This window comes from Dipodomys spectabilis, unplaced genomic scaffold (genome assembly GCF_019054845.1).
Source record: "Dipodomys spectabilis isolate Male_0828 unplaced genomic scaffold, ASM1905484v1 ptg000199l, whole genome shotgun sequence".
Lineage (NCBI taxonomy): Eukaryota > Metazoa > Chordata > Mammalia > Rodentia > Heteromyidae > Dipodomys > Dipodomys spectabilis.
Window position 1 is genome coordinate 41,998 of NW_024870876.1, and position 26,603 is coordinate 68,600.

Here is a 26,603-nt window from a genome sequence, read left to right on the forward strand (position 1 = left end):
CTAACGCTGGGCCTGCTGCGGGTCCATTTCCCTGGGGTAGCACAGTTGGGGTTTCTCTCATCGCTGGAGTACAAGGAGACAGAGCTGGGGCCACCAGCTGTCATGGTGCTGATGAAGGCCAACTTTCCCATGGACACATTGACAACCAGCTCCGTGAAGGACATGGGGATTGTCATCTTCCTCCCACTTCATCCCTCATTCGGCACATTTGTTGATAGGATCTCACCATCAGAGCAAACATTCCTAACCAAGCACAGAGATTAACAGTAACTCCTCACCTCTGAAGGACCAGAGTAAGCAGGAAAGCAAGCCAGTAACACCCCACCAAGACTCTCCTCCACCATGTCCTGCTGGGCCTCCATCTACCAGAGGAACACAACAAAAGTAGCAACCCACCATCACACAGACTTCCAGTGAGACCCCAGGAGCAACTGAGTACTTGGTCAAGTTCCAATTTGATGCTGCCTTGATTCGTTTTTTAAATCAATGTATGCCTCCACTTAAATGCAATATAAACAACTGAATCAGCAAGAAAAAGACAAAACACTGGAGAACTAGCAACAGATTTTCCAAAAGAGGATAATCTAATGGTCTGGAAATATTCAAATACAGTTGGACATTTAAAAACATCTCTTCCAAGCAGGTTCTAGTGGTGCACACCTATAATCCTAGCTATTGAAGAGGCTAAGATATGAAGATCACAGCTCAAAGTCGGTGTAGGCAGGGAGGGGTAGGGGCAGGAGGGGGGAATTTGTGACACTCAGATCTCCAACTAACTGTCACCTAAAACAAAAGTAAGAAATAAAGTCAGAAATGGAGATGGGACTCAAATAGCAGAGCTATAACCTTGAGCAAATAAAACTCAAGGACAGCACTCAGGCCTTGAATTCAAACCCCAGGACCAGCACAATAAACAAACAAACAAACACACACACACACACACACACACACACACACACACACACACACACACACAAATAAATAAAATCTCTTTCAGCAATGCCTTGCATCTATTTCTGGAGTCTGTACTATTCTTTCTTGGCTTGATTTAGTAACAAACTTTATTGGTCACTTTTTATTTTTAAAAAGTTAATAAAAATAAAATTGATTAAAACCAGAAGATACTACTAAAAGAACATAGAAGTAAATAAAAAGACATACAGGTTAAAACTGATTAAAACCACAAGTTACTACGGTGTGATCACAAGAGCTAAAATGAAAAGTCTGTGCCGGGAGTTTGCATGGATATGGGAGCCGTGGAAGTCACTGCTGGACCCAGTGCTCTGTGCAAGGGCTGCGTGTGTAGAAATGTGTGCTTCCTTGTATCTAAAGACTGGTGCAAGAATGTTCTTGGCAGCATTGTTTATGAGAGCTAGCAACGAGAGTGCGCTTCCAGATATCTATGAAAGAGAAAACAGTAAACAAGTGTTGGTACACACATGAATCAAAACACTTTATATCAACGTGAACATGAACATCATGTAACGACACCTTTATATCAACGTGAACAGTTTACCGACATCTGACCACATGAATGTTTCATAATATTATGAGAAAGAGCATGGATGAACTGGACACATACTGTACAATTGATTCCCTTCCTAGGAAGTTCTTTGACAGGACACTGGCTCGGTGGTGTTAGAGGGAGGACAGCGCTCAAGATGGAGAGGCCTGGGCACCATCGTTGGTGCTGGGAGTGTTTGATTGCTGGACTTGGGGAGCAGACATAATCACTTTAGTTCACTGGGCTGTGTAGTTATCATTTGTGTGCCTTTCCACATGCCATAGGTCAAAAGAAGTTTTTCAAAGAAACCAGGTGACCTTGTAACCTTCAGCCCTTGAACTTCCCAGATACAGTTCACTTTCTTCAATACTAAATCATTCTAAGAGTCAGATTGGTGGTATGCCAATTCTAGAGAAAGGAGAGAAAATCCAGTTATGGGGTGTAAAAACAGTGGATGTGTTTTAGAACCATGCAAAGCCCATGCCCAGAGAAGGGTGGGTTTCCACCTGAGGGTGGTGAGGAGCCTAGCACACCACTAGAACTAGATAAGAGGAAACCATCTGTGGGAGTCTAAGGAGTCATTCACAAGAGGTGGTGCTATTTCCAAACACACACTAACCTGCAAATGCACATGTACGAGTACACAGAGCCTAGATCTGCTCACTAAAAAACAAAACAAAACAGAAAACAACAACAAAAAACAGAAAAACAAGTTGCATCCAGAACTAGTTCATAAGAAAGAAAAAGATCTCAGTATAGTACTTACATCCAAGCAGTGGGGGAGAAATCTGTATGAAAGTTATGACAAGAAAATGTAAGAAGTAAGGGCATTCTGCCTAAATTGTCTTTACTGCATCAACTATAACCTGGAGGATGGTGGAACATGAGAGACCCAATCAGATATCAAAGGTGACCAGATATTGAGGGCAGAGAGTTCTGTAACACCACCTTAGCAAGATTGTTTTTTAAAACTAGATTTTACAAGGATGGGAGTAGGAGAAGGCTCAGAAGCTCTATTAGTTTGGTCAAGATTGCCAGTTTTCCAGATTCTTATTCAAGGAATGAAGCTGTCTTTCCTGAGTACAATATAAGTTCTCTCAATATCTCTTACTCATAATATCTAATTGGGCCCATCAACCTCCATAGTTGACCAGGTAAAGACACTTCATCATGGCCATCTTCAACAAGATTCCTGTTAGGTCACTTAAGCCAAAATCTTTCTCACCTCTGATTCTCCTTAGAGTTTTTCTGTCTTCTGGCCAGCTATGCTATGGCTATAACTTCCCACTTGCTCATCCTATATTTGAAGCTGAGTTCAAATCCTCTCCTTCACTGCCAAATCTCATTTCCACATTCCCTATATTTACAATGGTCTTGAATAAAAGCTTCTTTACTATGGATTCAATAAGTATAATGGAATATTTCCTTTATAACATGGCTCGGTTAGAATTTTTGTTATTATGAGAAACATGTGAAAGGAATAGTTTAAAGGAATAAAGAGTTGTTTTGGTTGGCAGTTTCAGAGGTTTCAGTCTATGGCCATTTTGTCCCTGTTACTTCTTTGTGATGGGACAGAATGTCATGGTGGGAAGCGTGCATGGACCAAAGTGACTCACTTCTTGGCAAACAACAGGCAGAGAATGACCAATGCAAAGGGGCCAGGGACAAGATATGCCCTTCAAAGGTACGTATTCAGTGGCTTCAAACCCTTGTGTTCCAATCAAGTCTAAAAGCCCAACCAAGCATTTAACACATTTTAAAATTCAAGCCATAACAATGACATAGGTATTTTGTCCAGGAACTTTGTTTCAGATGAGAATAATGGCCTTCATGTTCAATTGTCTTATAAATTTATAGCACCAATAAGAAAAGACAGCTCTTAATATAGAGGTCGGTAAAAGGATGAAGGTTACTAGTTTTTTCAATTTCAATTGTTAAGCATTGAAAGATTAAATAAATCTGAATATGATCACAAAGACAAAACTAGTCTATACTAGAGTAAGTTCCTACAAATGAGAGTAAGTAGCTCTGCAATGATTGTTTATATACGCATTCATAGTTTGTATTGTTTACTTCTTTTCAGACACTGCTTTAAAAGTTTGCAATGGTCAGCCCTATGTCTTTGAGGATGAGGATGACATTTAAAGCCTGGATATTGTGAATTGTATGGTTATTGAAGTTCTATATACTACGAAATAAAGAAAAGAGATTATAATCAAACCAAACTTGGGTCTCCCAAAACTCACTCAAGCACAAATAAAACATTGGTGACATATATCATATACCACAAAGGACAGAACAATTGTATTTAGTTTGCAAGTTTTACTCCATCAGAGCAAAGAAGAGACAGTTCCTAATCACCAGAAAGTGCCAACTGGTCCTGAATGTCATTAGTAATGGGGAGACTCTTTCTACTCCTAACAAAATAAAGATGATCCCTCTTGAATGACCTATGTTGAAAACAAATGCTATTGGAATACTTCCAACTCCACATGTGACTGAGACACAGTACCTCTCACCAACCATTGCAGCCTTATCCCAGTGCCTACAGAAATAACGAGTTTTCGCAAGATGTCACTTTCTCATATAGAAAAAGATCAAACAAGTTTTAATGAAATACATATTGCATACGAAGGGTTGCAGACTCTTGCCTTTACGCTGACTTCTCTTGGTGAGCAGGTTCTCAACTGCAGGGATTTCCACAGCTTTCTATCAACAAGCATGAGTCTAGCCCAACCCACCTGTTCTTCATCCACATGTACATGCCATCTAGTTCAAGAAAACAAAACTCACACAGAGAAGCACTGTCAATCATGATGGGTTCCCTGAAACTTTCCTTACTGACCCTAACTTTTCTTCATTTTCAACTCATCAATTGGGAATAGATGGGCTTTTGTGCCAAATGGGCTTTGGTTTAAATTCCAGCTACAGTATTTAGTTTGAACAGTCTTGTAGCTCAAAATAAATTGCTCTATTCATTTTCCATTCCTAACATTGAGAGAATCCAGGACTGTATTAAATAAGAGATGCAAAATTCTAGTGTGACACTGGATGGAGGCAGAGAGAGAGTGCTTGACTTCTACCACCAACTGTACAATTCCCACCTTGATGATTTGTCACTGATCCCAGGAACTTTTGCTGTTGTTGTTCAGCTACATCCTCTCTTGTATTTAAAACTCAGTTTTCTTGCATGAATTCTGATTTAATATAAGTCTGCCTTTAATTTCAGTATTTCCTAATGAACTATGGATCCCCAAGGTTTATTGTTTGATAGAAACCTCAGAGAAAATCACAGGAACTAATTTTTTTATTCCAGCCACTTGGCCAGGAAAAGTTAACTTTAATAAAAATAAAGTGTCTTGTAAGATAAGACTCATGCAAGGTAACTCAGTTTTAACTGAACACATTTAAGAAGTTTTCTCTCAGTTCCATGCAATTTATGAGAACTGCAAAACACAACAAGATTTCACTCATTTTGATTATGCCTTTTAAGAGGCTGTTCCATTCATTCTTCCTTCCTGGGGTTTTATTCTCACTTTACAGGATTAACTTAACACTTCACAGCACTCATGGTGTTATAGACTGCTGAATGCCTCATCAAAGTTTGAGGTATCCTACTAGCAAGAGAGAGAGGCATGTTTCAGTCAGGATTTCTGTGGAATGCTCATCTGAGACGCATATAAAAATCCAAATTGGCTTTGCATTTGTTGGAATAAGTGTAACACACAAAAACCACTTTATAGAAAACAATTTTGAAAAGATGATACCTCGTTATAATTATTCCCTTTTGCACTCATATCTAATTGTTCTGATTTTTCATTCCAACCCTGTATTCATGTGAAGAAGTAATTAGAATGGCTTAAATGAATAATTCCCTCTGAGAGGAATGAGCAAAGAAATACTGAAGTACAAATGAAATAAAATAAGCATGGTGTATCTGCTCAAGTTCAGTCCACTTTGGTGTCTCCTTTCCTGTCTGTCCAGAGTGAGAAGAGCTAAAGTAAAGGAAATGTACTTCTCCAGCCGGGAACGCCCATACCTTATTTCCTGGGACTCTAACCCTAACCCTTGTAGGTCCCTCATTCTGGCTTCTGTCTCTTGGCTTCCTCCACTTTCCTGTCCAAGACCATCTGTATGCCCTGCCTACTCTGTCAGCTATACTTTGAGCAAAACTCACTACTTGGGATCCTGATGGAGAGTTACCTGCACCACAGTCAGCTGCTCCCTCCTTCTAATGGTCCTCTAGCAGCTGTTCTATTGATGGCACTCAGCTGATATAACCTGATCTAAAAGAAGAAAAGGTTCATTTGGGTTTAGGATTTCACATGTTTCAATCCATACTTGCTTAGTCCCATTTTGGGGACCTATGGCAGCATAGTAGGTCATAGGGGGAACATGGGGCAGAGGCCTGTTCATGTCATAGAGACAAGAAAACAAGGCAAAATGGGCTGAGGTTTAAAAATCTCCTTCAGGGCCTGGGAAGGTGGCTCAGTGGTAGAGCGCTTGCCTTGAATACATGAGGCCCTGGGTTCGATTCCTCAGCACCACATAAGCAGAAAAAGCTGGAAGTGGCACTGTGGCTCAAGTGGTAGAGTTAGCTAGCCTTGAGCTGAAGAGCTGAGGGACAGTGCCCAGGCCCAGAGTTCAGGCCCACGACCAGACCTCCCCTTCCCCCCAAAAAATCTCCTTCAAGGCATGATCCCAATGACTTAATTTTATTTTATTAGATCCTATCTTCTAAAGGCTACAAAACCTCCCAATAGTGTCACAGACTAGAGATCAAGCCATCAATACAATGCATTCGAAGGATTCTAGAGCCAATATAACCTCCACTATTTTCTATGGAAAAGTTAGTGATGTGTGCTAGGTACCCAACTTACAAAATACACTTCTGTCCATATTCTTATCCTGTCTTTCCTTTACGTTCAATCCAATACAAGATCCACATTTTCTTTTAAGTGTTAAATGCATTGTTCACATAAGAGAATTCTTTTTAGTACTTATGATTGGGAATTGTTACAGCTCCTTGTGAGGAATAAAATGGATAGAAGAAATAGAATAGACTTGTTTCACTAATCTAACCTTGACAGTGAATTTGAAAAGTATCTAAGGCCAAATGTCATTCTGAATGCCTAGAAACTAGAAGCTCACCAAGAAGAGAAAACACAGGTCATAACCCAAGTTATCTCAAAATGAAAAGTGCAGCTGGAACTGATGAGGAAGAACGGTTCTTTTTCTTTTTTGGTCTTTGTTTAGTTAATTTGGGAGTTGAGTGGAAGATGTTCATATTCTACCTACCAAAGTGCTATAGAAACCATGAAGATGAAATCTCACAGGACTCTACAAGTTAGCCTGAATTTATTGTTGACACAAGGAGAGGTATCCTGGGCTGTACATGCACAGACCACCTCATGACCCAGCTCCGCCTTGGCCTCAGGAAGACAAGGTTCTCATGGGATAACAAGAAAATAACTCATACTATAAGCCTCAGTTTTGGAGCCTGAACTCTGGGCCTGGGCGCTGTCCCTCAGCTCTTCATCGCAAGGCTAGCACTCTACCATATAGCCACAGCGCCACTTCCGGCTTTTTTCATTTTGCTTTTGTGGTGCTGGGGAATCAAACCCAGAGCCTCATGCATGCAAGGCAAGTGCTCTACCACTGAGTCACCTTCCCAGCCCCTGTAAGCCTCAGTTTTGTCTCCTCATTTGCTCCCCTAGCAGGGCACTTTCATGAAATGCCAAGCCCATCATTGTGTGGTTTCTAGAACCACCTGTCCATACAGACACCACTTCCATCTTCATCAGATCCTGGTCCTGTTTCACTAACTCTACTGAACCCAGAGCATCTGGAGTTGTGAAGACAGAGCAGGTTGACATTCTGAGACACAGGGGGATGTGAAGTGCCCCTCTGCTCTGCCTGGTCCTGGTACCACTTACAGTCACAGTCAATGCTCTACCTTTTCATTCTCATCATTCCAATCGCTGTGATGACATGTGGGGCCCAAGGAAGCTACAAAAATAATTCTGTAGAGAAAAAAATTAACAAAAATATCATACAAGAAAAACTTCCACAAAAAATAAGTTTTAGGGAGGTATTAGAAGCTGTTCTTCAACATGGCCACATGTTATTGAAAATCTTATGAGCTAATACCTGTTTCTCCAGGTGAAATCAACTGAGTATGAATGTTCCATCCACTTTCCTCTTCCAGAAGGTCTACTATGCATAATAAAATCTTCATCTAATTTCTTAGCACTTCCAGAAATGTGGAAGATTGTCACTGATCCCGAAGGAAGTCCTCCATCACCATGCTCAGAAATATTTGATTAATTTGGTAAAATCTGTTCCCCTCACAGGCCGGCTGAGTGTCACCCAGTTCTGACAAAGGACAGCAAATTGATATTTTGATTACATATGCTTATACTTTTTCAGCCCTGTGCAATTTAGGCAACAGCTTCATTTTATAATGTTGTCATCCTTTCCATAAAGATAGCATTTACTTTAGGCTGGCCTATGAAATAGCAGCTACTCTATGCCCTTCATACTCAGTAAATATTAATTAAGGCGCTAAGGCCTGGAACTAGACAGGTTGTCTGTGTTTCTTTTTCTAAACCATATTTTTCTCATACCTAGATAGAGAGGGGAAGGTATAATGATATTAAATATTCAAACAAACCATTACCTTCTTTTTTGAAGTCCGGGAAAGTAATCTCAGGTTTGAGTAATAGAGTAATATCATTTTGTGTTTGATTTTAGGAATCAATGGGTGAGGGAGGGTATTGATATCAGGTAATGGAGATGGGAGTGGGAAAATTGAGGCAGTATCTGATATATCTTGTCTGCTCAGGTTAGAATAATTTAAGAGTCATATGTATTAAAAGCAAGTTTCCTTAAGGGAAAAAATGACAGCAAAGCATCAAATTAATTAGAATTGAAACTTCCAGCCTGCTAAGTGGTCACTTTACCTATACCTCTGTCCTTTGTGGCAGATGATACTTGCTTGTCAGGATGTCCCTGCACTCTCATCACTCTGGGCCGGGGTCCGGCAAGAGCAACTGAAGAAACTCTGACTCCACAGCCAGACTCCATCCCTCAGTGCATCCCTCCTGCTCCCTACCCCCACCGCAGGACACTGAAGCAGCATAGTCCATCCCTCCCATAGTCACTCTGGTCCTCTGTGGAACTACAGCCTTTCTCACTATTTAAAGCATAAGTGCTTGAGCTGGGCATGGGTGGCTCAGACCTGTAGCTAGCTACTCAGGAGCCTGAGATCTGAGAATGATGGTTGAAAGCCATCCTAAGCAGGAAAGTCCATGACTCTTACCTCCAATTAACCACTGAAATGCTTGAAGTGGAGCTGTGGCTCAAGTGGTAGAGCATTAACCTTGAGCAAAACTGTTCAGCAAAAATGCCCTGAGTTTAAGCCCCAGGACTGGTAAGAAAAGAGAAAAGAGGAGAGAAGAGGAGAGAAGGAGAGGGGAGGGGAGGGGAGGGAAGGAGAGGGGAGGGGAGGGAGAGGAAAAAAGAAAAGAGTGTGTGCTTGGTTCTAACTTTTAAAAATTCACAACAAATATGATGTTTATATTAATTTTATTTATAGGAGAAGAAACTGAGTTTCAGAAAAGCTGTAAGTTATCCCGCAGGGTCTATCTTTTCCAACCTAACTTGAGATGACTGAGGCTATGGGGAGATGTAAAGACAGGCTGGACTCAGGCATGGGTTTGAATCCTAAGATTTAGTTGTAGGATGTGCCTTTAGGCAAGTTATGAATCTTCTCAAAAAAACAATTTCCTTAAAAATGTAAGTGTAAAAGAATACTATCTCATATGAAAAAATAGAATTGTAAAATGGAGACAATCTCTACTTTAAACAATGTTTACTTTAAGAAGTTAAAGATGATCCTACTAAAGTGTAAATACAGTGCTTGAAATAGACTAAGCACCCCGTAGATGCAGGAATGCTAATATCAGCACAAGAGACAAAAAGGGACCACAGGAACATGAAAGAATGAACGAGACTAGAAGAGCATTGCTAAACTGCCATCGGAACATAAAAGTAGGCCAGACTTACTTGCTAAATCCCCAAAGGGTAACTGTTAAAAAGAAAGATGTATTTAAAATATGCTCTTAATTGAATAACCAAAATATCTAGAATATATCTGAAAAAAAAAGCAATTGTTCCTATGGAGAAACAATTTGGATGAGAAAAGTCAGCTGATTGAAGCCATGTCCAACATGAATCAGATGATGGAAATACCTGACCAGAGTTTTAAAACAACCATCACAAACTTCTTCAATAATTAATTACAAATTCTTTTAAGAAAATGGAAGCTATCAGTAGAAACTATTAAGATAGAAAAGAGGCTATACAATAAAATTAAATAGAAATAACAACTAAATTCAATAACCAGAACAAACTCACCAGAAGTAATCAATTCAGAATGGAGATGACGAAGGATAGGACTGGTAAATTCAAAGACAAATAAATAGAATTTATTCAGTCTACATAACAGATAACAATGAAATGAAACAAAAAATCAAAAATCTGTGGGAGAAACAAAAAACTCCTAACTTTTATATCGTCAGAGTCTCAAAAGAGTAAAAGTGGCACTAAAACAGTATTTCAAGAAAAAAAAAATGGTGCTTGCTTCAGCAGCACATATATTAAAATTGGAACAATACAGAGAAGATTAGCATGGCCACTGCACAAAGATGACACGCAAATTCGTGAAGTGTTCCATATTTTTAAGACTTGGAAAAAATTATATTAAGTGAAGTAAGCCAGGCCCAAAGAAACATAGGTCCCATGGTTTCCCTTATTTGCAATAACTAGTATATGTCTGAGACAAGCAGAAACGGTCAGATAAATTCATGTTAGGTGAAATGAACTCCAAGATAAGAACTCAAATTGTTTTTCTCTCTTGCTATTGTTTCTAACATATTTATAAGATGATTTTTTTTATTGCTTTGTATGTCCCTCCCCCACGATATAACCCCTGCTTTCACTGTATTTGATGTTGTTATAATTTAGGGAGGGAAGGGAAAAAACAAATTGCACCAATGAGAAGTACAAGACATTATGTCGAAAAACGAACTTTACAACTTTGGTGGGGGGGGGGGGAGGAGAATGGGGAGAGCAGGGATGGTAAGGGGAAACAAAGGAGGAGGCAACAATGCTTGATAAGAAATGTACTCATTATCTTACTCATGTAATTGTAACCCCTCTGTATGGTATTTTCACAATAAAAAAACTTATTAATAAAAAAGATGGCTCAAAACTTCCTAAAATTGATAAACAATGCATACCTACAGATTTGAAAAATGTACTAAATCCCATGTAAGAAATCCAAAAACATCCATGCCAAGACACATAAACTTCCCAATCTGAAAGCAGGAAAAACACTTTAAAACTAACAAGTGTGAGAATGACATATCACCTATTATAAAGGGATACAAACTTGAATATTAATAGCCTTTCCCAATGAATCCATAAAGGGTTCAATGGAAGAAACCCACCTCTCCACCTATGAAGTATAATCCTTTTCAAGTAATGAAAGACATGTCAATTTCAAACCCTACATTCAGTAAAACATTCATTCAGAAAAGAATAAGAACAGAATGATTTTTTAAAAATAGTTAACTTGATATATCACCTTTCGCTATACAAAAGTCTTTAATCCTATGTTAACTTGAAGCAAAAATTACAAAACAATCTAATGTGCTGTCTATGTTAATAAAAGGAATTGAAAAACAATTATATTTTAAAAGTAAGATAGTCAAGGGATATAAATAAAATACTATCTCTATACTTCACTTGGATCTGGTCAAATTCAACACCAGTAGATGTAATGTTTTGATTACATATGCATAGTGTGATAACTGGATCAATGACTAAGAAAACTGTATGAAGCATTGTAATCAAAACCATAAATGAGGGAATGAAGAAAGGAGGGAAGAAAGGATGGAAGGGAGGGAGGGAGGGAGGGAAAAAGGGAAGGAGAGAAGGAGAGAGATCTGAAAACTTAAAAGTAACCCCACAGTAAGGCAAGAAAAATGAGAAACAGCATAAGCAGAAAAATAAATGCAGAAAAAGAATACACAATTGACTTTTAGTAATTGTTAAAAATAATTATCAGCAATTCCTGTAAATGTACATAGCTAATGCTGGCAGAGTAAATTAAGAAAATATAGCCCAACTCTCTTCTTCAAGTTGCCCAAGAGTAAAACTCCTGTGTTGTCTGTGGTATATATACTCTTAGTTTTTAAGGAACTGCTGATTTAGTTTGAAGAATCACTGCATAATTACTCACTTCAAACATAGCTTAGTTAGGTTAAAATAAAAGGAGAGAGAGAGAGAGAGACATATATATATACATATATATGTATATATATATATCACATAAACATTAACTTTTAAGAAAAATACAAGACTGGCTATATAGATAGCAGTAAAAGCAGACTTCAGATGAAAGAAATTTACTAAGAACATTATATCATGATAATAAGAACAATGACAGTGTACCCAAAAGACAGAAATTCCAACAGACATTCAAGATCATGAAGTGAAACCAACATATCTGAGGAAAGTAATCAGCAATTTTCAGGCTTCAACACTACTGTGGGCAGCTGGTATAACTATACACCAGACAGAAAATCAGGAAAGGCTAATGGAATTTATCAAACATTTTACCCAACCACAGGAGAATATACTCTTTTCAAATGCCTATGGAACACTTGTTAAGAAAGGCAATTTTCTAGGACATGAAACAAACTGCAATGACTTTTAAAATCATACAAAGTATGATAACTACCACTACACCAAGTTATATGACTCAATCCTTGTCAAAAAATTCCATTTCTTCCCTTTTACTCCATTTCTCATCACTGGCATAACCATTAAAGTCCTACATATTTCTGTAATTCTGCTATTTCATATATGTTAAATAAAGGTAATTATATAGTATGTATCCATTTCAGGTAGTTGTTTGTGCTGTGGTTGTCATTTATTTGAAGACAGTTTCCCCTTGTTTTGCCAAGACTGGCCTTTAACTTCAGATTTCTAGCATTGGCATTGCCGGTATAAACCACCACACTCAACACTAGATTGTTTCGTTTTGTTTTTGTATTCAGCACAATTCTTTGAGGTCCATCCAAGTTGCTGCATTAAGGAACATTGTGTTTGGTTTTTTTTAAATTGTGATTAAATAGTATTCTATAACAGGAATATGCCACAGTACAATTCTTATTTTAGTTTGAAAAGAATGACTGATTGTCAGGAATGGCTGCAATTCTGTGAGTCAACCTGTTTTTCCACATCCTTGCCAACATTCGCTGTCTATCTTTTTATGGTGGCAGATAAAGATAGGCCATGAGAGCTCAAGGTGGGATTTTTGTTTGGTTTGATTTTTTGTTGTTTTTTGGTGAAAATGAAGATTGAACATAGCCAAGCACTCTACCATGTAAGACATATCCCAGTCTTATTTGCTTTGAATTTATTTCTCAGAGTCTTGAGCTTTTGCCTTGGTCAGCCTTAGAATGGAATCCTCCGACTTCCTCCTCTGCAGTAGCTGGAATTACACCATGAGGGCTCAATGTGTTTTGATTCACACTTCTACTAAAACCCAACGATAGTGACCATATTTTATGACCATATTTTTATTCTAATTTTTATTCTTTGATAAAAATTTTATTCATGTGTTGCTTTTTCAGTTCTGTGGAGGCTATTTTGTCTTGGGGGCTTGAGGGTTTTTTGGTGCCATTCTTGGGGCTTGAAATCAGGGGCTTGGCCCTGTTCCTGAGGTTGTTGGGTTTTGTTTTGTTTTGCTTTTGCTCAAGGCTAGTGCTCTCCTACCTGAGCCATAGCTCTATTTATGGCTTTTTTAGTACTTAATTGGAAACAAGAGTCTCATGGACTTTCCTGCTCTGGCTAACTTCAAACTGTGATCCTCAGATTTCAGCCTCCTAAAAAACAAGGATAACAGGCATTACCCACTAAAGCCCAGCTACTCATGTGTTTTTGCCAGTTTTTATTTGTTTTTCTTTGAGCTTTTGAAACTTTTTATATTATTTTATATTTTTTGTTGGATACATGATTTGAAAATACTTTCTCTCAGTCTGTAATCCATATTCAGCCACTTTTGGGTGTGCCTGAAAAACCAGAATCCTGCTCTTCAGACCTGTCTGATCATTTTCATAGGTACAAAAGATGAGAAACTTGGGAAAGAAGAAGAAATGTTAAAATCCCATCTACTGTTATCTAGATTCCACTAGATCTACTGTTGGCTCTAGTTTTCTTTTTCTATCTCTACTCTTTCCAGAAATTAAAACAGTAAAATTAGTGAATCTAGATGGGTAAAATGTGTAGAAATGATGCATAAAGATAGCTTATTGACAGGGTAACAGGCAGAACACATTCTCCACAGGTACCCAGACACTGATTGGTAAATAAGAATTCCCCCCAGACCATCCTGCCTAAGGATCACGTAGATACTCCTGAAAGAAATTACCTGAGACCACCATAAAAGTGCTGACATCGATACAGGTACATTTCCTGAGGAGCCAAACTGGCACCAAGTCTCCATAACCAATAAGTATAACCAGCAAAAAAAAGCCTTCAAATCAGTACACACTCAAGGGGGCAAGGATGAAGACAATTCCAATAACTTTTTGGCCCTAATGCCCAAGACCTCAATTCAAGATTACCCAGTCTCCACAGAGAATACCCAAGGTAAATCTAGTGGCCCACAACAAACCTGGGCATGTAGCATATGCATATCTGTTACATAAGCTCCAGTTGATCAGGGTTTTCACCAAAACAAAGCACCACCCAAACTCTACCCAACAAGACTCCCTCATAAGAGACAAGAATTAGTTCTGTCTAGTAGGCTGCAGCATTTCAGCTCCCCGGCTTGGAGTCCTTTCCCTTGACTATCTTTCACTGCTATGTGTCTGTATCTTGCTCTTTTCCTTCTTTGGGACAACCTTGTACCAACATACTTATGGAAGACACCATTCTTGACATTCTCCCCTGATAACACTAACATTTTTTTCAAGTACCTTGAAGATGGCTAAAAATAAACTGAGGTGCCACTCCAGGTTTTGTAGAACCCACGCAAGCTCACTCCCTGCCCAGCCTGCCTCCGTGCTCTCCCACAGAGCATTTGTGCTTTTAATGAACTTTTTCTATCATTTCACAGTTTTGTATCTTGCCTGAATTCATCTCTTGCTTCCATGTGATCCACCTTGCTGGAAATCTCACTGATGAGAATATGGAGAGTTATGAAGAGCTATTTTGAATATGAATGCAGTCCTCAAATGCCAGTCAGAAGTTCAATAACTGGGAAAGAAACAAAATTTCCTTTAAAAGAGATCTCCTTGATGGAAAAATATGATAAAGGCTGAGATAGATAAAGGCTGAAATAAAGCATGATGTGGATCTTTTACTGGCGAAAGCATTCGCCCTATTGGAACAGGTACTTAAAAGCTGACTTTGCTGAAAGTCCCTGACACCCACAAAGGAACAGGATAAAGAATAAGCATTCAAGGTTCCATTTTGTATTTGTATCATTTGGTCCTAGACATTTCTTTCTGGAAGTCATTTTGAAGCCATCTTGAAGTCCAGAAAGGACACCATAAGGGACAAAGACCAACTGACAGTTGTCAATGACCCTCAATGCTGAGGCCTCACCAGGTCAACCCATAGAAAATGAGCTTCCAGACCACCTGTGGACATACTGGGACTAGGACTGCATATGAATAACACCCATCTCTCCCTTCCCCCAACTCTTCCTTTTATTTAAACCTAAAGCAAATGTCTGTTTGGGGAAGATGGGTTGAGACTACCCTTCCTCTTTCTAAAACTGCCTCTGCTGTGTAATAAACCTCCTTTCCTTGTCCTTTATCATCACTCATCTTTTTTCCTCGGCATACTGGGGAGAGTAGCTAGATCTGATCTTAGGAACCCAGAAGTGTGAGTCTGTCTCCTACAATACTTCAACTCTACAGTTGTGGATTCATGTTCCAATGGAATCCCTAATACAATGTGGATTGGAAATACACGTGTTCCCACACAAGAAGCCATCAATCTATGCCTAGGCATATACATGGACTTGTTACTATCAAGGCGCAAACATAGAACTCGATGAGAGGTTTTTCCCAGTAAGGAAAATAGACCTGTACTGAAAATGACTTACATGCCTAGGATGTGTCATGCAAGACTAATATCTCATATGCTAGACTCTTATTGACTGGCTAGTCTGAATGGCCCAGAGCAAGTGATCTGAACTCCATCTTAAGCCTTAGTCTTCTTCTCTGTTGCAAATCAGCAATAGCACACATTTTTTGATTGCATACCAATCAAATTATTTTCCTTAGAGGAACACGAATGAGGGGTTTAAATAGTTGCTACAGATGTTCCATTACGGCAGCCAATCCAAAATAATCCTCTAGACAAACAAGAATCAAAAGCACCCCCAAAGATAATGGCTTTCTCCAAAAAATATTCCATTCCAAGGAAATGGATATGTGAAAATAAATTGAAAAACAAATATGTACAATTTGCAGAGGGAACAAAACTACCCTTGTCAAGTGCACACACATGCATGCGGGTACACTCACACACACACACACACAGTACTGTTTGTGAGTTTGGACGTTTTTTTACATCCTACATGTGGATTTTTACTCTAAATTTTGGATTCAATATCCTGGAAGTGACCTTCCAGAGAAAGCCACTGCTGCCGCCACAATCAGATGGGGAATCAAGACTGTGGTATAGGGACAGCAAAGCTGCACACATAGTGATGTGCTTTAAACTGTATCAAAAGACCAACATGACCAAAAATTGGATGTCCCACATTAGCATCAGGTCAACTATGCAAGTGAAACTGGGTTTTGAGATCTCAGATCTGAACACTATGAGCTTAATATGTCAAGTCCATCTCCTTTTCCCCTTCCCTATATAATAAATAAAGTGATACAGTGAAGAGAAGAGGAAGGAAGTATATTACATGGGAATACAGTACATCTACCAACAATCTTAAGGGTACAGATATTTACCTTAACTTTAAATAGAAAAGGAACTTAGGGAAGGGAGTGAAAAAATATGCATAATTAAAACAGTCCCAAGTCATAACTATTGTCTGATGATCATTATTTCAGTCTTCATAGAGGGTTCTAGAGAAGTTCTCATCACTTGAAGGGAGTAGAAACAAGTCAGTCATTCTTGCCTGGCAAATATAGATTGTTTGTAGCTTTTGGCTGCTCTCTTCCTTTGGAACAGTTTTTCCTTTTTCTACAAGATGATAAGAAGTTGGTATTGCCTGTCTGAGGCACAGTTTATCTTTTGTGACAAGGTTCTTATAGGTAAATCCTGTCTTTCCTAGAGCCTAAGATGATTACAAAATGACCACAGGAAGGAATGGCTTAGATGAAAGCATAGAGGTACCTAGCCTTTATTCTGCTTTTAGTTAATTCATAGGCCTAGCAAAAGCAACTTTTAAGTTGCCTCTTACATAACCATATGTGTTTTAGTACCATATAGTGTGATAGGGCTTATCAAACCTCACCACCTTAGCCTCTGTAACTCCATTTTGTTTTTGTAACTCTATATTAAAGGAAAGACTGCATCTCCACCTGTCACACTAGTTCCTTATAGTTTGACATTTAAAGATATATGTAGCCACTGTTCCACTTATATTCCTAGGTAATGATCATAGAGATAATCATAGAAATGCTTACAGCATTGACGATTATGCTTCTGTAACTTCTCATTTGGTTTGCATCTGCAGGAAAGAACCATTAGGGACTTTTCATCCTTGAGCAAACAGGGATGTGGGTTTTCTGCTTTAAAAGGGGCCCTGAGAACAGGCTTGGGACAGTACTTTTTGTCATCCAACTGTCCAGTGTAGTCCCAACCAGTAATAAAGACTTACTTTTGGCTGTACTCTATGTGTGGTGTCTCATGGTAGTCTTCCCCACAGCAACACAAAATACAAACATCTCCAGATCATACCTGTCAGCAACAAAAGATGAGGTAGCAAAGGTACCCATAGCTTTATTCAGCTTCTCAGTGCTCAAGAAGGATGTGAAGTTGTGATTGTCCAACATTTGGATCCTGTCTTCCTCTGCAAGATGTGTCTCACAAAGAGGAAGACAGAGAGAATGGACTTCTGCTCTGCAGTGGCTAATCCCTAGTATCCTCTACACTCACTGAAACAGGGTTTTTAGAACTCAGGCCCCCAATCCAAGAATTGCACGTTATTTCTGTCCATCACCTCCATATGTCAAATAAAGAGACATGGCGAGGGAAGGAGAAAGGATATTTATTATATGCCTGCTATTGGAAAATAGAATTTCCAATCTTTAGCTGTCTTCAGGGGTACAGATATTTGCCTCACGGGTTAACAGGCCTATGTGAAACAAAGCTCATAATGCAAAATGTTTCCTATAGCAGGGGCATGCTCCAGTATTAAGAAAACAATCAATTCTAAAGGTGCTAATTTTTGCTTTCTGAATGGACATATTACATAATCTATATAAAAATCAGCCTTTTCCATGAAAAATGGATGGAGCTATCATAGATCAACAAAAACATATTACTAAAATTCTGGAACAGTCTTTGTTTCTAGAATAACTAAAACATATACAGAAACTAGTAAAATAGGGTTTTATTTGAAAATTTATAAAATGTATATGGGTTTCTTACTTATAAGTTAAAATAACAAGAAATTAGCTCCCATCTTGTATAATAAATATTCTACTACAAAAACCCGACATCTCAGGGGCTGGGGGTTTAGCCCAGCAGAAGGGCGCCCACCTGGCATGCACAAGGACCTGGGTTCGGTCCTCAGCCCTGGAAAAAATGAAAAACAAAAAACAAACCAAAAAACAAACAAACAAAAAAAAAACCCGACATCTCTATATCATATGGAAGTGCTACGTTCCTATTGTAAGCTTTGTATAGTGTAGTGTAAAAATCTATTAAATATTTACAAATCTAAAAAAAAACAGTTATTTGCCTCAGGTTGAATGGGAGAATTGGGGACAGGGTAAGAATGGTTTGCATCTTTGAGACAGACCCAAGTCCTGTGACCATTAGCTCAGTCATTGTTTCTAGAGGGCTGGCTGGTGGTCTGTAGCTTTTGGCTATTCTCTTCAAGAGGACAAGAAGGTGACATTACTTGATGAGGGGCAGATTGCCTTTCACCACAAGATGTGTATCAGTAAATCCTGTTCTGCCTGGAGCCCAAGGTTTTTATAGAAGGATTGTAGAAGGAAATAGTTCCGATCAAAGAACACAGATGTAAAATTAAGGGGTGGGAGCTGAGTGTCCAGCTTTTAGTTAATTCACACCTAGACAAAGCAATTTTGTGTGTATGCCTATACTAGGGCTTGAAGTCAGGACCTGAAAACTGGCTCTCTGAGTTTTTGTACTCAAGACTTACACTCTTGATCCATAGCCCCACTTCTGGCTTTTTGGTGGTTAAGTGGAGATTTTCCTGCCCTAGTTTACTTCAAACCTTGATCTTCAGATCTCAGCCCCCTGAGTAGCTAGGATTATAGGAGTGAGCCATTGGCATACAGCAAAAGCAGTCTTCCCTGTTACATCAGTAGAAACCCCAATAAAACTATCAAGTACCATTGCTTTAAGTGTTGCCTTTAATTGCTGATGGAAGAAAACAGCACAATTGAACGAGCTCTTCCCAGTGTTTTTCCCAAAGGAGTTAGACGTGGAATTTTATAGGATATAGTACTACTTGAAATATTTTGATAATTCATTGTGTTTATTCCTAAATTATCCAGAATTCATATTTTCTTACACAAATGCTTATTGATATGTTTATAGAAGAAAGAAAGAGACAGCAGTGCCTATTCTGGAACCCCCATCGGGTGACACAGCTAGGATAGAAAGGGGAGTAACTGTCTTCCTAGGGCAGGAAAATGACCTTCTGGATTGTTCTGATTACTTTCTACTTGTGTTTCTGCCTCCTTTTAAATGTGTACATCCAGGAGTAACTTTTTATAGCACTTCCCTGGGGGCAGATTGCACAAGGACCCCTCATCAGTCACAGCTCCTCTGCTAAGAAACGAGATTGCTCTTTTGTTGAAAAGCCCAGTGCTGAGAGACTGAATCAATCATGCCAGGGGCACCATATCTCCTCTTGCTCACAAAGTTCTTCTGGGAAAGCAATTTTCCAACCTCTATTGATGATCTGTTCTATTCTTAACCTCCTGCTGCCAGAGAGATGCCCTGCTTATGGACCACTAAATAGATTTGTCATCAGGTGGCAAAATGAAAACTTTCTTGTTAATCATAAATATGATGAGCTCACTGGTTTTGAAACTCCTCAATTTGAGAAGAAAGCCTAAGAAAATAATTTCTCTCTAGGAAAATTATCAATTTAGCATGGTTGTATCTTAGACAAAAACGTAAATTATAAACAAGCCACACATACATACTGGCAGTCTTTATTAGTTTGTTATATCACCTTAAATTTATTCTTTTTTTCTTGGTGTGGTTCATAAGAAGGATTTTTAAAACTGTTGTGAAAATGAAAATGAATCTTAAAGACAATTTGACAAAACAGTATGAATATAGTAAATGTTCTACAAATTGTACACTTTAATATTGTTAAGACATGACACAACATCCATGATAGCCATATGATCACTCCCCAAAACAGCAGCAGAAAGATAGGACAGGCCAGGCTTGCTTCCCTTATAAAATTTCTCTCATGAGAATTTATATTACTACAGCCATCTTGACTCTGTGATTGCTCTTGGGTAACCCCAATCAGTTTTTCCTGCAAAGTTTCCCAGAATAACATAAATAGACAAACCACCAGAGCACTGAGTGAAGCTCTGAAACCAGACGTAGTGCCAGGAATGCGTTTGACTCTGAATATTAGCGTAAGATAAACATTCCAACTTGAATGAAGTAATTTTGTCTGAAGCAATATATTCATCCCTCCCTCTGACCCAAATTGTGGTGATCCACCCATAGCCATGCTTCTGTGGGTAAGTCCCCAGTAAGTTGTACTATGTGTGATCTTTATCTGTCTGTCCCTTTCCTTCGGCCTCACAGCATTTGGTACCGGTTCTCATACATTAATGTCAGGTTCAAAGAATGGACTCTGAGACAAGAAGTACAACAGAAATGAGACTTTAATGGAAGTCTTGCAAGACCCAGTGTCTGGTAGCCAAACATACCATGCCCCCAGGCAGTTACCACCAGCAACTGATTTTCTAATGCGCAAAACTCTCCCCTTGTCCCTCATTAGCTAAATATCGTGGGGTATACAGTCTTGCCAGATGTCACTGAAGTATCATTATTTTCTATTGGATAATTTTCATATATGTACTTCTTAGTATTGGTTGAATTTTAAAAGAATGCCTTGGTTATCTCTACAAACTTTGAGGGGGAGAACTTTCTTGTGTGTGTGCTGTCTTATACATACATGGTTTTTGCTTACTTTCCCATTTTATTGAGGTCCACTCTGCCCCCTGCTAATCGGCCTTCTTCTGGTGTCCTATTTGCCTGCCCTGATTGTCTAGGACCTTTCCTGGTGTGTAAACTTTACAATTGTCACGTCAGGAACCATTAAGTCTTTGTGTAAGCAATCTCTTAGAAACTTTTCACTTAGTGTCATATGCCTTGTCTTTAGAATGGACCACCACTGACTTTATTTCCCACTTTATTTCTATAGGTTAGACAAGTTAAAGTAGTAACATATATAACTAACTAAATCTTATGGACTAGTATACACTGCAAGCTATTTAGTTTTGTTCCTTGCTTTTAGCATCATATACTATTCTTTATGTTGACATAAAAAATCATTTTAAATCCAAATATGGAATATTCCAAGAGATTGAAGTAGATACAAAGAGGCCAGGCAGTATATTTTTATAACCAGCCCTGCAGTTCTGTGCATATTTAAGGTTGGCTTCATTCCCTATTGGTACCAGTGTTACATTTGAGGACTCTTGTTTAACTAAGAGACCCTATGTTATTAACTTCTTCCAGAGGTCTAGCAACATCTCGATGATTTAAAGAAGTATTGATGAGCATTAGGGATGACCCGCAAGTATTTGACAAATGAATGGACTCCAGTATTTTTTTTTTATCATTTGTTTTCTTTTTTTAATTTTTTTTATTGTGAAAATACTATACAGAGGGGTTACAATTACATGGGCAAGATAATGAGTACATTTCTTATCAAGCATTGTAGCCTCCTCCTTTGTTTCCCCTTCCCATCCCTTCCCATCCTCCCCATCCCCCCCCCCAATCCTCCCCCCCCCACCAAAGTTGTAAAGTTTGTTTTTAACATAATGACTTGTACATCTCATTATTGCAATCGGACTCCAGTATTTTTGACAGTAGTATTCTCCCAGTGAAAAGAACCAAGTACTAAATTGTGATAGACTTTAAACCACTTGAAATTGGCACTATCATTGTTATTATAGTAAATATTTTATTAATAGCTTCATTTAAGACTTTTTAATAATTTGAAAAGTTCTGCTGGGATCACTTGGTAAACCTGAGCTGTCGTCAACACAAAGCTTTCTATTTGATCTTAATTCCTACTATTAACTCTCATATCACACACTACAATTTTGCAATACTAGAAAGGTTAGAGAATGCTAACAAAGGCTTAAAGAGGCCTTAGTTCTAAGAGGCCTTGCTGAAGGCAAGAGCAGGTTGCTGATACAAAAGCAGAGAGTCACTGAAAGCAAGGGGATAAGTTACTGGTACAGAGATCTCAGATAAGATGAGAAACCACAATCTAAGTCTCAGGGATTCAAGGCTCACCTATTGTAAAACAGAAAGCTGTTCTTAGACATAAGGAATACAATCCTTGTATATGTCCTAAATACATTGCAGGTACATAGATGATTCCAGGCTTGCTGGGCCCCTGAGGAACTGGGGAATGGAGGTACTGAGGAACAATAATTGAATGGATCACATCAAGCAGGAAGACTAAGCTAATCTGTAGCCCCAGGGATAGAATACAAAACCACCTGTCAATCCCTGAAGCATATACCCAGTGGTCTGTGACTGGTCAGTGTCTTCTGTTATAACCCAGTATTAGGCATCCTTTTTTCTTGAATGGTTTATATCTATTTTAGATAACCCCTTGAAGATGGTTAAAATGTCCTCTCCTTTGGAAAAAAATCTGGCAACTCTGAGTTTTCTCTCTGGAGAGAGACAGCAAGATGGGAAGGTTAACTGGGAAAAAAAGAAGTCCAGAAACTCATGTTCTGTTCTTAGGTTTGGGGTAGACTCAAAAATGTCTCCATGTTTTAAAATAATAAGCAGCATCTATCTTGGCCTCCCAGAACCATTGCCTAATGGTTAGGGCTTGCTAGACAACATGTCCATGCATATTCTCCAGCTCAGGAAAATGTAAGGCAGCAGATAATAACTGTCATTTTGACTCTTTAACCCTCATTTCCTGCATTTCACATTTCTGTCTTTTTATATTCCTGTATCTTAACTCTATTACACTAAAATTAATCCTTGCTAAACCTTTAACTTGGTAATATTTTGCTTTTTTTTTTTTGAGACACCCTGAAATTCTTTACATGAATGGATCTCAAAGACCCGTGAGTTTTCATGGAAATGAGAAGCTGAGGTCCTGGTGACAAATGTATAGGTGGTACTCTATGATTCTAGGTGGGACTTTACAATAAAGGATTGGTCTATCCATGGCTAGTGCTGGAGGAGGGGTGGTTGTTTACTTGCACAAGCAAGATGTAGAATCATTCTGGAAGCAAGATTTTAGACCATAGGTCCAAAGTCCAAAAGTCCCATACTAGGTCCAGCCACTCACCCCTCTAGGCATAGTTAAAGCCAGTAAAAGATTTATTACATGGGAACTATGGGAAGACAGCCCTTCAGTACGTTTTCAGCCATCATTAAGATTCAAACATTGACTTCAAGTTTAACAGGTAGAATGAAAACTATATGATAGTTAAAACAGTCCCAAGTCACCAGTGTGACCTGGTTGATCATTAGTTCAATCTTTGCTTTTAAAGGAGTTCTGGAGAAATTGTTACCACTTTACCACTGGGACAAGTTAACAGAAGTGATCTGAGTTTTTGGCAGTTTCTTTTAAAATTATAAGAAGAAAGTTTTGCCTGCTAGAGAGGTAGTTTACCTTCCACATAAGATACTTATCAGTGAATCTCCTCTTTCCCGGAGCCCAAGGTAATTGTATGAGAAACATACTCATCTGTCCTGACTCAAACGCAAACTCTTAAGAGATAAGAAGTACATTAAAAGTGAGACTGGGCTGGGAAGGTGGCTCAGTGGTAGAATGCTTGCCTTGCATGCATGAGGCCCTGTGTTCAATTCCTCAGCACCACATAAGCACAAAAAGCTGCAAGTGGCGCTGTGGCTCAAGTGGTAAAGTGCTAACCTTAAGCTGAAGAGCTGAGGGACAGTGTCCAGGCCCTACAACCACCACCACCACCACCATCACCACCACCACCAACAAGACTCTAAGGTGGTCTTGAAAGACCAGGTGTCTCATAGGCAGGCCTACTTTTACTGATTACAAGCAATTTTATACATAGGGTGTGGAGATCCCTCCCCCAAGTTCTCATTGGTCATAGCACTATGGGATTTACATTCTTTCTCAGATGCTGTTGCCTAAGTTACATTGCTTGCTAATGGGATAACTCGAATGCATGCATCTCTTGACATTGGTTGAATATTTGAAGTATGCTTTTGTCAATCTGTACCCCACTTTGTTCTTTTGTGCCAAGAAGGCTTTCCTGGGTATATGTTTTCTAGCAATCACACAGTTTCTACTCATTTTCTCATTTTATTGCTGTTCATTCTTCCCCCTTGCTGATTGTCCTGTTTAACCTACAGCTTTCCAATACATGAACTTTATCATGTCTGAAAATCATCTTTCAAGCAAGCTACTGGTAATTTTCTACTCTGGGTCAAATACCTTGTCTTGAAAATGGACCCTCACTGAATGTTTCTAACAATTGTAAAGTGACTGCAACAGAGAAAAATTCAGATCAAAGGGCACAGATAGCAAGTTGGGGAACTTTTTAGTTAATTCACAGGACCCAGCAAAAGCATCTTTTAACTTGCCTGTTAGAATTCTGCCTCAGCATTTGCACTCAGAAGTAAACCGTAGTTGCATAGAATGGAGTCACTTAGGGCAAAACACAGCCTTGCATATGTAGGATATTTTCCAATTCTGTTGCTGTGGGTTTTCCCCAAGAATATAACCGTAAGCATTCTTCCCCAAGAAGAACATGATTTCTGATTGTCTCACTTTTATGAAGTTAGTATTACTGAGGGTCATGACCTATAGATCTAGTAATGTATTAGTCACTGCAAAGTGTATCATTCCAATACTATCACTTTTTAATTTCTTAGCTGGAATACTTCTCTGACTCTTCAGTTAAGTCAACATCGAGTATCCATTTACTTAAATGAATGCTGTTATCTCAGCTGGAATTTTTAAACTCTTAATTTTAAATTCAAGAGAGGAGATTGAAGCTCAAAGCTAATCATCAATCCTGTCTTCCCTAGAGCCATAAACCTTAACCCTAAAGTCTAACCTTAATTGAACAAAAAAGCTGCTGGAAGGAAATGAGATAACAAATGATTGAGTAGGGAAAATAACCTAGGTGAAATTCTAAAACATTTTCCCACATATCTACATTCAGTTTAAAGGTATATAAGAGATGTATTCTGGGTTTGAAAATCTCAGTGTCTCCATGGTAGTGCTGGCTTCACTGTAGCCAAAGGTCAGAAATACTCATGTATTAATCAGAGAACATTTATTAATAATACAAATGCTAGTATGGCATCTCTATTGACTGCAGAACATCTTTTTCCATTGTCTTCACCTCTCCATTTATCTGATATTTGATTAGAAGCACAGAATTGGGCTTCACTATCAAGGTGAAGTATGTGTTAGGGCTAGGCTCATCAGCAGTACTGATCAGTGTGTGAGTCCTCTGGAACTCATGTGTGGTTTTCTCTGGGCATCTTCCTGTCCTTTCTTAGCTGCTAAAGCATCTCATCTGTGGAAGAAACAGCCTGTCCTGCTTTGATCTTGTTTGGTCAGCAGGAGGCTCCCAAGGGAAGAACTGGAGAGGCTAGGGGCTGGCAGCTGGAGAACCTAATGCTGCTAGAGCCACTTCAACTTTTGTTTTGCCAACAGCCCTAAGAATCACTGTACCACTTACAGAAGAGATGCCAGGAGATAGAAGACAGCTAATGTATGCTGGATTCAAATATGTGAGACTCCGCTCTAGTGGCTTGGCCAGAGTTCAGAGCTGTCCGAGCCAGGAGCTCCACCAGAAAAGCTCTCAGGCTCTCTGCTTTTGGGGAGAGGACCATAGAACAGCAGTTTCAATGCCAGAGACACTCAGACTCAAAGTCTGATAAAGGATGGTTTTACCAATGTGTGGGGAAGTATCTAAGTAAGTTACATTTATTTGAATCATAACCTTGATTATATGAACAGAATTAAGAAGTGGGAATCACAACAGAAAATCCATTTGAACAGCACTCACTCAGAAAAGCAGCCTGTCACAACCCTAATTGGCAAAAGAAGTCTACATGTACTTAGGACTCTGCTTGTTTATTTAAAGACTCAGGTAGAACAACCAATTGCTTACAACCACCATCTCACACTGTTCTTGCTGGGTGTGTGAGTGTACACGTGGTCCCAAATCTTGTTGTTTTGTTTTTTTTTTCCCCTGAATGTGATTGTGATTTGGATGATATCCGAGTAGAGTTGCCTTTTTTATTTATTATCATTATATATTTTATTATATTATATATTTTTTGCTTTCTTACAATGTTAGAGAAGTCAAATCTTGGTATTGTTAAAATTGTTTAAAAAAAGAAGTGGTCCAGTGGATAAATGAAAATCTCTGGTTGGTCTTGAGTGAATTTTTCCTTGATTACTGTAGAATAATGTGCCAGCCACTGCTGTCAGAGCAGTGATTTTGTATGTACGATAGGAAGCAGGGATGCTTTCAATGGGAAGACGTGCAACACAGCAAGGGGAACTCCACGGATTTTTTTTTCTACTTCAGCAATGGAACTGCAACTTGGAGCTTTTGTG

The 26,603-nt window shown here is 38.9% G+C and overlaps 1 long non-coding RNA gene and 1 other non-coding gene across 2 annotated transcripts; both read left to right on the top strand.

Annotated features, from left to right (window-relative positions):
- The first annotated feature begins 1,740 nt into the window (after positions 1-1,740).
- On the top strand, positions 1,741-26,603 carry LOC122121963. The gene is made up of 3 exons (XR_006150064.1): positions 1,741-1,752; positions 12,882-12,897; positions 26,462-26,603. It is a non-coding gene; the product is annotated as an uncharacterized LOC122121963 (long non-coding RNA).
- LOC122121972 lies at positions 10,141-10,247 on the top strand. The gene has a single exon (XR_006150070.1). It is a non-coding gene; the product is annotated as a U6 spliceosomal RNA (small nuclear RNA).